This window comes from Rhagoletis zephyria, unplaced genomic scaffold, assembly GCF_001687245.7.
Source record: "Rhagoletis zephyria isolate East Lansing unplaced genomic scaffold, Rhagoletis_zephyria_1.1 Rzeph_scaffold_03128, whole genome shotgun sequence".
In the NCBI taxonomy this organism is placed as follows: Eukaryota; Metazoa; Arthropoda; class Insecta; order Diptera; family Tephritidae; genus Rhagoletis; species Rhagoletis zephyria.
In genome coordinates, this window is record NW_016160212.1 from 23,441 (window position 1) to 40,434 (window position 16,994).

Sequence of the window (16,994 nt, forward strand, 5' to 3'; positions counted from 1 at the left end):
TCGATAATTTTTTTTTGTAAGAGAAAATAACACCGTCTGCAAAAAAAAAAAAATTTCCGAAAATCAACGCGATTTTTTTAGCAACTTCAAACTTGCACATTGTTATGCTAAAATTGAATGCATACTCAGAAGCTAGAAAATCTCGTAATTAGTAAATTTTAGCATTCCAATGGGTGACTAGTGAATTATTCGTTCCTGCTCCGTACAAATGTGCATGTGTATTTATGTATGTATGCGCATATTGACACTTTTATTTTTGCGGTAATTGCTTCACAATATGATAGAAATTAGCACACAAAAAAAATACGATATTCTCTGCACTCGCCTTTATTTGTTCATATCATGAATAATATTTGCGTAAGTACTTTTCGTATTACGTTCGCTTGATATGTATGTATGTACATCAATATCCATATCTACAAATGTATGTATGTTTATATGTACCCTGTAGCAAAAAGGCGCGACAATTTTCCGAAAAGCACCAGTACCTCGCCGGGTAAAATTTGATCGGTTAGAATTGGACATTTGTTTGCATCAAAAATGTTACTTGCGACCAGGCCTCTAGGAATTTAGCGATAGAGACAAAAAGTGAAACTCTCACAGATTTATACATACATACATACAGAATGGTAATCTCTAGAAATCGCTCAAAGTGGATATTTGAAAACACATTCACATAGGCGGAGCATATAATTTTAAACTTTTATTTTTCGATTTTTCTCAATTCCGAAAAAGCATCCGTGAAGTACACAACGAAATCGAATTCAAATTAGAATGTAATTGGATTAAATTAATTAATAAGATTAATAAAGAACAATTAACCGCAATAGGACATCTTACGGTGAGTTGTTGGACCGGTCCTTTTCCAATGACACGCCAATGTTAACAATGACAGTTGAAACCATTGGCAGGGGAGTTATGAGGGGCTAATACTGGTATTGGACAGTATGGAGTAACCTAGGGTGGGTCCGATTTGCTACAAGGTAGGTATTTTAGGTACATAAATTTCCTTCTTATACAGACGACATATATATGTATGTATGTACATAAGTGATGTCGGCAATTATCCTTGTCTTCCAAGTAAGTGTTGCAATCGCATTTTGTTAGCATGGCAATTCTTATACATACATATACATATGTACATATGAGTACCGTTCTAAATACACACATATGTACGTATGTATGTACGTATCTGGCGACATGGTGTCTCAAGTGTACCACTCACGGAATCCCGCTCCATTCATAGGCAAATGCGTGTGTGTTAATTACATTTGTGTGAACGACTTCTATGCTTTCGCATAATGTTGGGCCCAATGCAGTTAACATTAATAGTCTAATGGTTTTTACTTTTTATTCGGCCTTGCCTGCGCAGCAATTATGGCACCGTTGGTGTTGCTGATACGATTTTCACCTTCTTCTGGTTTGTTTTGAAAAAGCATTTATAAGCGCCAATAAATGGTCTCCCATGCTGCAGAATATGCTTATGTTTGCAAATGATTTTATGGACAGCTCATGCCATGGTTGCTTGTAATAGATATGTTGTAATACTACAAAGAATGCTTGGCTTGCGATGAAGGTGTTGCATTAATTATTATTTTTTTATTGCAAATTGTGTAATTAGATATTGAATGCTCGCCAACTCCAGGTGGTGATAATCATTTGCTGATTTGTAGCATATTTAGGAGCGTTAGATAATTTTGCGGAGGACTACGCAGTAAACCATATGTACATGTTAAACAAAACAAAGTAAAGTATTTTTCGAGTTTATCTTCAAAATCGTTATAATTTGGCTCTCAGCAGAGACCCAAAGACTTCTACAATGGCCTAAATTAAAGATCTTGAATTGCACTATAAGCTATTTGTGGTTCGATCAAATCACAATTTTCATTTTAATCAGTTTTTAAATTTAGGAGTTTAGTTAAATTTTTTGTCGTAATTTTTTACCAATTTTTTTAGGTTCAAGGATTAACTACGGCTCAATGGCAATCAGCCTCATTACGAGAGTCATGTCGAATGCAAGCCGTTTTTCGAGAGTCGCATCGTATCGAAAATTTCCTGAGATTGCCTAAAATTTCGTACGTTTCCGGATACTAAAAATGTACAAAAACCGCATTCGCGGCCGCCTGCTGGGCTTGGAACTTCTCAAAGTCGTCATTGCTGCTACTTATGAAAATCACGTATACGCAACGGAGGACATCTTCAACAGACACCGGCATCTTGCCAACATAAACTACTTTGTGTCTGTGGACATTAGGTGGCGCCTACTTGCCTCGCAATTCACCCATCGAAACCCATGCGGTTATATCTGATTTCCTCTACTAAAGAATTGTGAGGCGGCAGGAGCTCAATACATACAAACCTTTGATCGAGTTTTGAATATTGCTCATTATGCAAAAAAACATTTTAATAAAATTATGAATGACAGTAATGTAATCCCGATAACCCTCTATGCTTTGCTGCATTATACATACTCTGGCAATACCGTCAACTTATTCCCGGAAAACGTTTGTATTACATAGTTGCTAAGCTATTGGTTTAACTGTTTCTATAATATTTTTTTTGTTGTTGTACAAGAAAATCATCGAGAAACTGATGAGTTGTACAAGGACACCTTATCGATTTTTTCAAACATTCATTTGCATTTACATATGTATACGAGTACGCGCCGTAAGAAAGATATACATATGTACATAGTTCACCGTCAGCGTGAACATGGCGCTGTGTGGCAGAACGCGATGATTCAGCGCGAAAATACGCATTCACATTCAAAGCGCCAGTAGTTCATTTTCTTCCATTTCATTTTATTCGTGCCTTTATTGGTGGGGGCTTTGCAGCTTAAGCGGTAAGACTAGAGTTAAACTGAAATGGTTTCAATGTGGCGGTGGGTTAGGACGTGGGTGATTTATGTATCTACATATATATGTATGGTCGCACGCTCGTCCTAAAATGATTAAACTGAATATTTTGCAAAATATTTCCCGAAAACAGGATTAATACTTAAATTAGGAATTTAAAACCAAGTAATTTTTAGGCAAGTACCGTTACCGTTTTCGACTGCCGTGTTGTTGGTCCCGGGTTCAAAACCTGTGGCACGGACTTATATTCTTTACTTTTTTTTTAATTCTATTTATTTTTTTTTATGAATCCAGAGTTACGTAAGGGCTTAAAATAGTTCAACGTTTTTTTTCTTTCTTAAAATCGATATTTATTTAAGGGTCAAATGACCCAATTGTTTTGTGTTAACGTCTGTGAATATTTATTGCTCAAAATCATTCGACTTAAAAATAATCACGAAAAAAATGATTGTGGAGTTGAGGTTGTGGAGTGCACCTGCTCGATTATTTTTTCGACAATCCTGCTGATATTCATAAACACCTTTCATATGGCGTATGTTATCTTTTTACGTATCAACGGTTGCTCCCATCTAAGGTGTACTTTGTTAGACAGCGTCGCGCATGAGTTGGCAAATACCGAAAAATACTCTTCAAAAGGGCTTTTTCAACTCCACTTGGGTGCTTAGGTATGCGTGTGACCATGTATTTAGCGCACAGTTGAGTGCACAACATGGACTCATTGGTAAATGTGGACGTTTAGAAAAAATTGTAATTTAAGTAGCCTGCGTCGATTGGCACACGTCACTCGCCTTCCTTTTGTTCAGCTCAATTATCGAATTGCTCCAAAGCCATTCACAGAGTTATATACCTTGTTGACACTTTATATGTATGTATGCATGTATACACATTTCTCTATACATATACATATACATATGTGTGTTTGTAAGATTTTGGTTTTTGGTCAAACCTTCATATTTCGATATCTTTTTTCATGCGTTCACTAGGCGAATTCGAGATGCTGTTATTTTTGTATCAGGTTTCAGAAGGTTGTCATTAAATTTTTAATCTGGGCACCGCTGAATTCACTCATTGCGTAAATCGTCGAAAACTATACAGTGCTGCCAAGTTTTTTCGTTTTCGTACACTAGTCGAGACGAATTTTAAGGCAATGCCATGCAATTTTCGATACGACTCGACTCGCGAAAAACGACTTGCAAACGACACGACACTCGCAATGAGGCTGAATGTCTTAACGAATAGCAGGTGTTCCTAAAACGATGGCAATTCTCCATAGTAACATTACCTGCTCCTCATGTACCCGTTTTCATATCGAGTCTCCTAGAATTTCATGTCTCATATTTTAGTTTTAGCTATATTTATATGTTTATATTGTTTTATGAAAATCTAGCGCATTATATAACAAGCACCATTAAAAATGAAAGTTGAGTTTCAAGACGATAGAAAATCGCCTCGATTTAAAAAAAAAAATTTATTTCTAACTATGTAGTTTTCTAAAAAGTTCGCCGTACATTCCTGAGTCTTACAGCCAAATTTTGAATACTCCCGCGGCGTTTGTTCTCCGGGAATTTATTTCTCCCGAGAAAGACATTCTCCAATAATTAATCCCCAGGTAGTAAAATTTCCCCCGTTTGGGAGGAGGAAATTCGAACTTCGAAAAAGCTGTGTGACACTTTTTTGACAGCCATTTAATATTGAACATACTCAGGGAATTTTTATTCATTATAGGCGGAAAGGGAACAGAGAGGAAAGTCCCAGTGAGTTCCTGTTCAGAATCGGCCTGTTAAAGTATTTTTGCAAGTATTTTTCTAAACAAAATTTTTTAAGGCGTCTCCGTTCTAGTGCTTATCTACCAGATGTCAGTTCCTTGCACCCTAACGTACCACCCTAGTGTCAATAAATTAAAGCTCACCATTAATAAATAAACTTTTGTTAAAAAAGTATTTTTATTATTCCAGTAGAACTGTTAAAAACAAAAAACTTTTGTTGCCGAATGTAGTTAGGGGTCTCCGAAAAATTGCGTAGGTGAAAATTTTCTTTTTTTAAATTTCCGAACTTTTTTTGTTTGCTTTTAAGGTGTATGGTGTACATATATAGCAACTGGTATGTTCGAGTTCGGATATATACAAATAGTAGATATGTATGTATCAAACCAGCAACAATTTTATTTTTCGCTTTTTTCTTTTTTAATTCCCAATTTTCTTTTTTATCGTAAGAACATGTATTTGCAAAGGATTTGACTTATTCACAAGGTACCAACGGTGTTACCACCAATATGCACTACAAACGAGTATGTATGTATGCGCACCTATGAACCTTTCGAAAAAATGACTAGTTTTTATTTAGCACAATTTTTCCTTTGTTAAATTGTGCGATTTTGTCTTCCTACTGCTGCTGCTTAACAAGTGAGCATATTTATACACCCTTATGTCCATTTTAACTGCTACATTACACACACATGCATACAAGGAAATTGAATGTGCTAACTGCTGGTGAATTAACAAGCAAATCTAGCCCCCTTGTCAGCAGCCATTTTGCGTCTTCCGTCTTGCATTTGCATTTGCACTGTGTCGGCATTTCTGGCAGAATTACTCTCGCACTACTTGTCGTTCGTCGATGTCGTTTATGTCGGCCGGTGGAGACCTTGTCCTTTAAAGCAATGTTGCTGCTACATGCTGCTGTTGCTGAAGTATACATTTCAGCCCATTATTCAGCTGGTTGAGCGACAAACCCATTGCACTTGTCATTTAATAATACTAAATAATGTATGTATGTATGTATGTATGTATGTATGTACTATGAATATATGTAGGTGGTTATTGTTGTTTATGTTTTTTTGCTGTCAAATCAATTGTTTGTGGAGATGTGTGCGCGATTGACAATGAAATATCATGTGTGTGCTCCTCTTGCTTTCCGAATAAGTACAGCAATTAAAATGTTGTAATTAAAATGTTACTGAAAATTTCTTTGGGTTTACAACATGTATAACAAATTCCGTTGATTGGGTTTGCTGTAGAGCACATTCCTGGACACCTAAAAACATACATACATACATATGTAGATGCTTTGCATATTGCCCCAACTGAGGTCCATTTGAAAAGAGAAAGAGAAATGAAATGAGCAGATCCAAGAGTTTAAATTCCGTTATATCTGCCAGCATGACTCTAGTTGTTTCGAGCCACCAAGTCTGCAGGCACGGACATCGACACGGAAAGTAAAAAAAATGATTCCTCCTCATTCTCATCGCAGCAGCTTCTGCAGAGAGAACTTATTGGTATCGCCGCCTGTTCGAAGTTTCTTGTTTTCCATACATATATTGGCTACCCTAAGTTTGACCACCACACCACTACAAAAGAACGAGCCAGCTCTTTACTACAAAAACAAAAAAAAAAACAATCCAGCCCGAGAATGAGCTGGTGAAGGGCTGGTTATGAAGTTGAAGTTCTTGCATACAGTAGGCTTTGATGTATTGCAATTCCGCTTGATAACTTCGTAAACTTCTTTGAAATATACGGAAGATCGCCAGTTCACTAGCAAATTTCAAACAAATATCAGTTCTCTCCAACTACCCCGTTTAGATAATTATAATAATCATAAGTGTTTTGAGTATCCATGGCTTCAGAAGAGAGTTTTGAAATAGCTTCCTCAAATATCGGCAGAAAAAGGCCGGATGTTTTTATTGTATACTTCTAGGTATGTACTCGAATTACTAACTTACCAGCCAGCGAATGCTGAAGTGAAATATTTCGGGTAAATATGCTTAACATTTGAAACTGTTTACAATTGCGATGCCTAAGTAATGCTGGATTTCCACTAGGCATTAAATGGCAAAAATGACAAATGGCAAAGTCGGGCATTAAAAGAAAACAGTAGGTTTGTATAGTAACAAATAGTCAGTACTTATTTGCACTGGAACCTGCAAATTTTTACTGGAAAAGTGTAGAATAACCCAAAAAATTTGCAAGAGAGCCCTGAATCGAGATCGTAATAACACGGGAGAGCTGCAAATTACTGCACGTCTATACCTGCTATGGGCGCTCGCATACAACTGTCAGTTTTCTCGCATACCAAATCTTATCGCAGTGCGATCAGTGCGAATCAAAGCAAATATGAAAAAAGGTGCTAAACCCATAGTTAGGTATACGACAAATGGTATGAGATATCTCTTATTTTATATCGTATACCTTTTGCGATGCACGGTATGCGAGCGCCCATAGCAGGTATAGACGTGCAGTTTCCATTAAAAAAATGGTCATTAAGTTCATTTCCACATGGCATTTTGTATGTGTTTCCATTTGTAATTTTTGAAAGAGTACACTTTTTGTAATGTTTGTAAATTCTAGTCATATACTACGTTTATACGCACAGAATAATCGACTTAATTGAAAGCGCATTGACACCGTACACATTTCGCTCTAGTGTTTATACTTACGGCTTTATATCGGCATCAAAGTAACCGTCTTCAAAAGCAAACAAAATTAGCTGTTTTCATTTGACATTTTATAAGTTAACATAGTGGAAAGTGATAAAAATCTAGTTTTATTCGGCATTATAAAATCGTGGCAAAGAAAAAGAACGATTATTATTAATCAGCTTTTAAATACTGATGCGATTATTTGGAATTTGAGCGGAACAGCTGATCTCNCCAAGGTTTTTAAAGTTAAAATTTTTTCGTTATTTTTTTCATAAAAGTATGGTTCATGCTTTAACCGAAACCATATAAATCAAACTTTCAAATTTAGAAAAATTAAAAAAAAAAATTCATTAAAATTTTTAGCTTTTTATCTGATTTTTTAGAATTATTAAATTTACAAAACTGCATATTCAAAACAAAATTCTAAAAACTCAGATTAAAAAGCTCACAATTTTAATGAAAATTTAACTTTATTTAGGCTCTGTAAGTTTGATTTATATGGCTTGGTTAGAGCATGAAACAGATTTTTTACGAAAAAAATAACATCAAAATTTTAACTTTAAAAACCTTGCCAATATTCAACAAAACTTACCATGTACTCATCACTGCTCCCCACTGCACATACATAAGTTATTATCTACTAATATTTGTAATATTATCTGCAACTATTGAATATTAATTTATACCAGTTTTTTAACTTATTTAGTTCGTTATGTTTTTATTTGTAAGAAAAAGAACTGCAGCCAACTTTTTTCTTATCTGTCACTCAAAAAAAAAAAAAAAAAAAAAAANATCGAAATAATGTCAACTTGAAATAAATAACTCAGTCAATTGACCCATGTAATGTAATGAAGTTGCGTTGTGCTTGCTGGCTTGCTGCTGGTTATTTAGGTAACATATCTATGTATGTACAATACAACTCATAACGCTTCAACGCCTTGATGTAGGCTACATTTTCCCTATACAGCTAAAATTACTTTATTGTTACCAGAAGGTTGAAGCGTGGCTGAGTTGAGGCAAAAACTCAGCCTTTTATTTTTAGCACAAGTAGGTAATGCCTTCATGTACATATGTATAGACAAGTATGTACATACATATGTATGTATGTATGTATGTATGAGTTCTCATTTGTTTGGATTGCAACCTTTGGGAGTGTAGTTTCAGGTGTGTGCATACTATGAATTTATTTCGCAACAGCTTAATGAGCATAAAAGTACAACGTTGGTGTATGAGGAAAAAATGAGAGCAAAAAATATAGGCATATTTCTTGGATTTAAAACTTTAATGAATTATTCCAGGCATTATAGTTTAGTTGCGTAGTTTAGTTGCGTTAATCACTATTCGATTTTTTTTTTAATTTGAAATTTTCCAAATGTCTATAGAACATTGAACACGGACGAACATGCATACATACTAGTGACCGATCGAAGGCTCGGCCTGGCTTCGGTATGCAGCCTATTCGGCTGGTTTTTTTTTTATCTTCGGCTTCGGCCTTCGGCTTAAAATGCCGAACAATTGGCCAGTTCAGTTATTGTACGACAGTTGTTGAAGTATTATTGTTGTTTCACATCTGTACATAACACTTTTGGAAGTGTAAGAACTCTATATCGATCCCTTTGCTTAAAATTATCGTATGTTATAAAAACCAAATTTTACAGGAAAGTGTTTTTTTGTATTTTTCTCTGCTTTGGCTAGCACCATTAATACCATTACATAATTAATTTGCTGAGATAATTGAGAAATATAACTAAACACAACACACATTGATTAGGCCAAAGACACTCGGCAAACCATTCCTGCAGAATATTTCAGAGTGCAGCTGCCTCTCTCTGTATGACGTACGGAAATTTTTTAAAGCCGCCAAATGGCTGTAGGTTTCACGAGTTGTGGAATCAAGGCGCAAGGGGTATATTAAAAAAATTCATAAAAGTGATACAATTGCGTTTTGGCGTGATTTTGTATAAACGCGAGCGCTTTTTGGAAGTTTTTGCAACGCGTGTCAGAAAGAGCATTCCCTGGGAAGTGAAGCGTCAGAAATCAAATAAGCTTGAAAAAGCATTTACAATTGCATCCTTCACAATACCAAAAAATTTTAGCGGCTGTGGAAAAATGTATGTTTGTAAGGTGTTCCATTTATTTAAAAAATAATAAAAATAATTTGTTACGAAATAAAAAATCACGGGCTTATTATTTTTGAAACGAACAACTTAATTTTAATGTTCGGCTTCGGCTTCGGTTTTCGGCCAAATATTGAATCGTACATGCATATGTACCATGTAGATCCATATTCCTGTCAAATGCAGCCAATCAGCCGGTTCAGCGCTTAACCTCCAGCATTGAATAGATTTTTGATTAGCTTTGGCGCTGCAAACGCCCACTCCTTCTGCCAATGTTTCACTTGAACAATTTTTCAATTTTGCTACTATGTATTGAGTAGCTGTGGACTGTTTTTTTATACCTTTACCGATTTTATTCTACTCTTTCATTTTAAATATTTGCCTTTTTTGCTTAATCATCGCAGTTAGTTTTTCAATTAAATTCGAGTCTTTTCTCTACAGTCTCAATTGTTTCTGGCCAGCAGGTAGTACAAGTACGTATACTTATGTACGTTTGTACTCAGCAATATTTATTTTTATTAATTAAAAGGTTCAAATATATATTTACATACATATCACCGTTTTAAGTGCAAAACCGCGTATCAACAAAATGCAAAACCGCGTATGTGAAGTTGTAGAAATTATTTTCTAGAGCGTAAAAATACTCATATTTCAAAATGGTTATCTTTTTTATGTTTATTGTGCATTGCATTTATTAGAGTAATTTGCTTAAAAATTAAAGCGTAAACCAAAAAATGTTTCACAATTTTTTATGCTAAAAGCTTCGGCACTAAATTTATTTTCCTTGATCCTTAAAATTTGTAAAAATTGTATACTAAATCCAGGTGCTATATTTTCCACATTACAAAAAACAATTTGAAATTTACACATTCAACTGAGCGAGCGCTTGTCCGAGCTTCTTCTTCAGGTTGCGCCATTGCATTGTCTAGTTGCAAGCGTCGCCTCCTGACGGCAGATGGCCACTCTCTGCCAAGCGGCGACTATTTTTTTTTTTTTTGATGTTGGTCGAGTATGCAATCGAATCTGGATCCTGCCGGTGAGTAATACCGACCATGTAATCGCCACTTTCCCATTACTAAAATTTATTTGGTAGTAAGTAGCTAGTGTAACTCCGCAAAGGCAAATAGTTTGTGAAGTTTTTGCAACAAATTTCTTGGGACCTCATTTGGAGCTGAAGTGCGAGTTATTACCGCGAACTGCAGTACATTTCTTTGCATCTAAATTTAATTATTTAAAAGAATGACGCAACACAAAAAAGAACATCCCAGCCGTAGTAATTGCATTCACCACACTCGTTGCTTACCGCTCGCTCCATTTTCAATTGCCGCGTATTACTCATTCTTGCACTTTTCCCTGTTGACTGCTGCCGTTGCGGGCCCATAGCAACTCGTAGCTGTGTTCTATTAATGAGACGGCAAAGCGTTGAGCCTCGAAAATCAAGTTATACGCATGTACGAGCGTATTCACCGCATACCAATCCCATGGAAAAAAAAATGCAATAATCATGCACTCGACTCCTAATCGGACCTAACTTGTCCCACTCGCTGCAGTCGGCATTTTTGGTTTTTTGCTTTTTCGCTGCATTTTTCTGCCTTCGTGCACTGTAGCTGCCACTTTGCGCTAATGCGGTTGGATGTTGTCAATATCAAGCAGGCGACGTGGACCAGCTAACATTGGCCTCCGTTAAGTTCAGTTATAGACAGCAGCAGTGGGTTATACGGGCTGATTTAAAATTCTACAGTGGCAGCTCCATTGTTATTGCAGCACATTCCTCCGATTGGTGTCCACATACACTTCGGCAGGCTGCAGTTGCAGCCACGGTGGTGGCGGCGACGGCAACAGTGGCAGCAGCGTCATAGCTGCAAAGAGGTCTTCCTCCTTGGTATGCTTGTCCCCACGCTTTTTGCAAACAAGCTGCCTGTGTATTCTAGCTGGTTCTGCCTCGCGCGTACCAGTACCAGATCCCATCCCGACCCAACGAGTACAGCGACGAAACGGCGCACAATCGTTGCTAAAAGTTTCGCTGACGAGATGCTCTCATTGATTCGACCGTTTGGCTGTGGCGCTCATTCGTCATCTCGTTGCCATCCACATTCATTTCGTTCGTGGCCATATTGTGAGTTTCGGTTCGTTAGCTTTCGATGCTCAACTCCAGTTTGGCCAATTGGCGTGTTGGTAGTTAAGTTGCGGTGAGAAGCGAGTTAGCATGTTTCTTGTCGGTGTTGCGTGAACGCAAAGAAGATAATTGTGAGCAAAAATTTACTATTACAAAGCTCCATTTGCAAAAAGAATCACACATACGCCTTCACATTCATAGTAGCGGTGTTGTAGTGCGAAAAATTTCACATTTGAAGTGCAATAATTGATAAAAGAAAGCAAACAAAGGAAAAGTCTGCCGCCAACGATCATAAGAAAAAAAAAAACGTAATATTAGTTAGAGAAGACGTGAAAACGTGTAAATTGTTGCAACGCGTCAGTAGTCGGCAAAGTCGGCAGCAGTGTCCAGCTAATTGTGCCGCAGAACCTTCTCTTTTATTGCGATTCGGTGTATACATATGTAGTTGCATACATTAACGTAATTGTTGGATTTGTTGGACGTTGAATTTTTTATATTAGGAATACCAAAAGTATCGGAGAATAGTTGCGATTGCAACACCCGTAGCGAACTCAGTTTGTTAAGGTAAAAAAAAACGCATGCATGCATACATAAATATTACACTGGATCACAAAATTTTAATTTGGTTTTTGTTCTCCAGACGCCACTATCCAATTTCTATGTAGCATTGCTTGGTGATTCCGAAAATCGGGTTAATTTTTTTTTCTATGGATACGTTTTCGAGATATTTGCAATTTACCATTATTCAGCTTAAAGCAAAAATTGGTTCCTTTTAATCACGTATATCTTACGAACCAATTTAAAAATCTTAATATAAAATAGGGCAAATAAAATTCCCATACACACCGTATATACATCATTTTCCGATAGGGCTTATAGTTTCTGAAAAATTTATTAATCATTCCAGCTTTTTTTTATTTTTTATTGAATGAAAAAATGAAAAAAAATCAAACTTTAACAGAACAAAAATTAAAACAAAAAACCAGTTCTGTGCCAAATTTTTGCATTTTTACTAAAGCCTGTTCTGTTACAATAAAAAAAAAAAAAATCAATACGAAATAATGAGTGGTCAAATGAAAATGCGCAAGATGTTTTGTATGAAATATGGAGCAAAAAAGCGTGTTACTTAGGTGTCCGCGGCGTATGAGAGAAGAGTGTCCACATTTTACTTCAAATAAAAAACTTTATTTTACAGCTACACAAAAATTTAATTTTAATTGCTTCCATATACGAGTTTTCATAAAATCTTTGAATGGGAAAGTTAATTAAATGAAAATAGTTACATATTTGTCTAGTTTATGTGCTCTCATAAAACTCGCCTGTTTTTCTATAACTCTCAAATTCTTTTTGTGTGTTTTGGTGTGTGGTTTCCCATTTGTTTACCCGCGTATGAATGCGACTAACAAATAAGTTAATCAGCCATCTATTCTAGCCACTCCTTAGCGGCTTGTAGACAGACATGACGACAATGTGTACATATTTCAATGTCATTGTATGGTAGGTACATATTATGTTTGTAGTTGTCAAGGGTGTGTTGAAGAAATGTGCCGTTAAATGCGACTTTAAAGAAATAGGTAAATGCAGAGAATCTTGCCTACTACATATCGATGGCTGAGTGGAAGATCGACCTATCTCGACAGCCAGTTCGAAAACGCCCTATCTCAGAAAATTCAGAATTTGTTTTAAGAACGCCTTATTTTAGAATTTAATTGAAAAACGCCCTAACTCAGAATTCGGTTCAAAAACGCACTCTCTCAGTACATTTTCAATGTATTTTCGTTTGAGATAGGGCGTTTTTGAATCGTCAGCTGAGATGGGGCGTTCTTCAACCAAATTTTGAGATATGGTGTTTTTGAATAAAATTCTGAAAGAGGGTATTCTTCAAAAGTTTTCTGAGAGATTGCGATTTTTTTCTTTACTTGGCTTCAGTTGCTTTGGAAATACCTCGTCTGCTTTGGAATTGCAGGTCCAATAGAAAATCTTCTAATACAACTTCCAAAGAGAAAGTCTTATTAAAAAAACATTCCAGAAAGAATTCTTAAGATTTTTGTAATTTCAAAGGTCGGTACAAACACTAAAAGCAAAGGCTGTTGGATGAGGAGATTCGGGTAAACCAAACAAAAAATGGTATTTTTTTTTAGACCACACTTTGCTAGTGTTTAATAAAAAAGTATAGGTAATACATTCTGAATTAAAATTATTATTTCTTACATAAATTATTTGCATAATTTTATTGTGGTATAAAATCTATTTTGTAGCATTACTAAATGCATAGATTTATTATTTGCATTATGCTTTTTATTATTAAAAACTTTATTACACGAGTATGTAGCATACATATGTAAAAACTTATTACCATTCAATAGTGTGCATGTTTTACATTAATATAGTAAGCGCAGAACTTTTAGCATTTTTGACGTTTTCAAACACTATAATTTTAAAATTTTGAACTCAAAGTCACATACTAATTCTTAGTTTCAATCTCAAACAACAACAGTTTAGAGCAAATAATTTTTATTTTATTTTAAATTTTATATGATTTTGTTATGTTGGCAAACTTCTAACACGAGTTGGGAGAACGGTTGCACCTCACTATGTTTTTATCATATTTATGTATTTCTTCAATAATTTCTAAAGCATTGCCGCTCTCTTTTATTCTGGTAGTACAAATTGTATGTATTAAATAAAAGCTCTGTGCTCTGCGCATTCAGTTTTAAGTGTCGCATTTAGTTTTAATAATAAACTGCATGAGGAATGCGCTCCATTATGGATGATGCATCACCACATAATGAATGCACAGATCATTCTCCCCTGGTAGTGGTGGCGGTAGTTGCGCAATGTAGTTGAGCAAATGAGATGACCGTTGCTGCGTAACAGGCAAATGAAAGATTATTTTAGTAAGTTTAACGAAATGAAAATTGAGCAAGTAATTTTTAGCAAAAAAAAAACCGACTTCAACTCTCATATAAAAAAAAAATATATATATATATCTCATGATCCGCTGATCGGATCTTAACCAGATTAGTATGGGACCACCTCTGAGACACTACCTTTCCGATGCAAAAATCGAAATCGGTTGACGTGGTCCAAAGTTATGCGGTAACATACATAAAAAAAAAAAATTAAAAAAAAAATCCGACGATCTGGAAGTCGGTTAAAAAGTAGCGAGTTTCTTACTTAAAATTTAGATTCCTTAATACATACTTCCAGTTTTTACATGACATTTGAAGCATCCGCTGACGATAATTTACCCCTTTGAATGCATGTTTTCGTGTGGAGCTTTTAATAGCATTCCAAATTATTTTTCCAAGAATTTCTCGAATACAAATTATATTATATTTGTTTTAGTTAATTGCTTCATATTTGGATGTAATATTTTCATCGTTTTAAAAACGGCTTGCCCATTTCTTCGTTTCATTCTCCGCTTATAATGATTTTTCTGGCAAAGTGCCTTTTGAACTTGTAATGGGATTATTGGCGGCGCCAAATTTCCATGGAATTCGCAGTTAGACATTCAGAGAGACTCGAATCACGTTTGCGTGCGCCTCTAACACCCACAGCCTTTTCAGTTTACTATATGCGTCTGTTGATTTGTAGTTGCAGAGTGGGGAGCGATTGGATGCTGGGTTGTAGCGGCGGTCTGTGCGCTTTACTTGTCTTCTGCTTTTCATGTGCTCGTTTTGCAAATATGGCGCTTTGTTCGTTCGTGCAACTAACTCCTTAATTACCTGTACAGTTCCGTTCGCCTTCTTTCTCATAATTCGACCAATCTTGCTCCTACTGCTCCACAATCCTACTTTGGGTGTGTTTTTACTTGTGCCAAAATAAGTTATTTAAGTTCGGCCCTGAGTGTGGGCGGGCTACTGAGTGTGTTGATTGTGTGAGTGACAGTAACTATCTATTCATATTTTAGCGCTCAAATGGTCGCGGAACAAAGTCGAACAGCTTTCAGGCCTAATTGGATGGTTTATGCAGCTTTACAGTGCGGTATCAAATTGATCATTGTGTTGCACCAATTAGTTAATTTTCTGATATATGTTTGTATGTATATAATTTTACTTACTTATGTATGTATATGTGCTATGATTTAGCTGTCCCCTTTTTGTGTTCAGTGTTATATGCATAATTAAAATTAATGTTTAATTATGTAGATACTTTGTTTTGCTTTGTTTGTCATCTTGTCAAGTGGCTGTAGTTTGTTGTTATGCACTGTCACCCGCAAAATCTGTTCACTCTTCCTCGTCGTCGTTTACGTCGTCCTTTAGACGCTTTTAAACTTTTCAGTTTTTATTTGTTTAATTTTTTTTTGGCACTCATTCATCTTAGCATCTGCGTTTTTTTCACCTCGTCTCTTTTCATTTTGTTTTATGTCATACGGAGTAGCTGTGTTTGCGCCTTCGCCTTCACCTAATTTAAAAGAAAACGTTTCACTTAGCAACCAACGTCAAACTCATTTTCATCCTTTTCAAATTTTTTCTTATTTGCCATTTATTTTTGCCCCTTCCATTATACCGAGTTTTCTTTGATATGCTCATTTCGTTCGAAATGGAAAATTAGCTAAGCTTCTTCGTTGACGCTTTGTCATGTCGCCACAGAAGATAAATTCTCTTCAGCATCTAAATATCGTTTTTTAACGATACCGATAAATTTTTATAACAGCCAAAAAGGCAATAACTGATTTCTTATAACAGCTGGTAGGCTTGGTTCTTTTAAATCAGGATCTAGCACAGAATTAATTTTGTAAGGAATTTATAAAGAAAATGGAAATGAACAATTTGTTTCTCAATATTACTGCACAATTAAGGCACCAGATTCAATTGATTTACATACTTATGTACTACATACATACATATGTATTTCTTAGAATGAATTTTGACTTCTAGAATACATTTCCTCTAATTTACATTATTTGCTTCTCCCTAATTTTATCATTTGAATTTGCTTGCTGTTAGTTAAGCGCTCATTCTCTTACCAAATGATTGCTTCTACTGTCACCACAGCACTTTCCGTAGTTTTTTGTTGTTCTTCTTCTTGTCAGAGCTTGTCGGCAACTTTATGCCTCGTAAAAGTTCTTAAAGCCAAGTGTAAGTAAAGCTGATGCCACATAAAACTTTTGCTTCGCTTTACGTGACAGATTCGCTTTGACAGATAAGATGAATTGTATGAAAATGCACAAAGCATGCCACATAAATCGTCGAAGCTGCAGCGCGAAGCGAAAAGATGGCCAACTCCCATCTTTTTGCGCGCTTTGACAATCAGCCAGTTTAATATTTATTTTGTTTCGTCCAAATTCGAGTTTTCATGCAGAAACATAAAACTTAATTACATTGCTGATAATTTTAAAGCAAAATATATGAAATCCACAGCAACTTTGACTAGTAAAAAAGCGGTACAAAATTGTTTTCTTGGCGTTCATTGTGGCATACCTTTTGCGTTTGGCGCTTTGCTGGCAAAGTTATAAATGTCACGCAAAGCTACAAAGTTTTATCTGGCAT

At 35.7% G+C, this 16,994-nt stretch overlaps 1 protein-coding gene across 3 annotated transcripts in view; it reads left to right on the forward strand.

The window, feature by feature from the left end:
- Positions 1–16,994, forward strand: part of LOC108368450 (tyrosine 3-monooxygenase/tryptophan 5-monooxygenase activation protein zeta) — a 43,762-nt gene that overhangs the window by 7,378 nt on the left and 19,390 nt on the right. The window contains exon 1 of one of the 3 annotated variants that reach the window (XM_017623302.1): positions 11,530–11,630. The exons of 1 other annotated variant lie outside the window; for it this stretch is intronic. The gene's annotated coding sequence lies outside the window, so the exon portion shown is untranslated. One more of the 3 variants, XM_017623303.1, reaches the window with a different exon arrangement.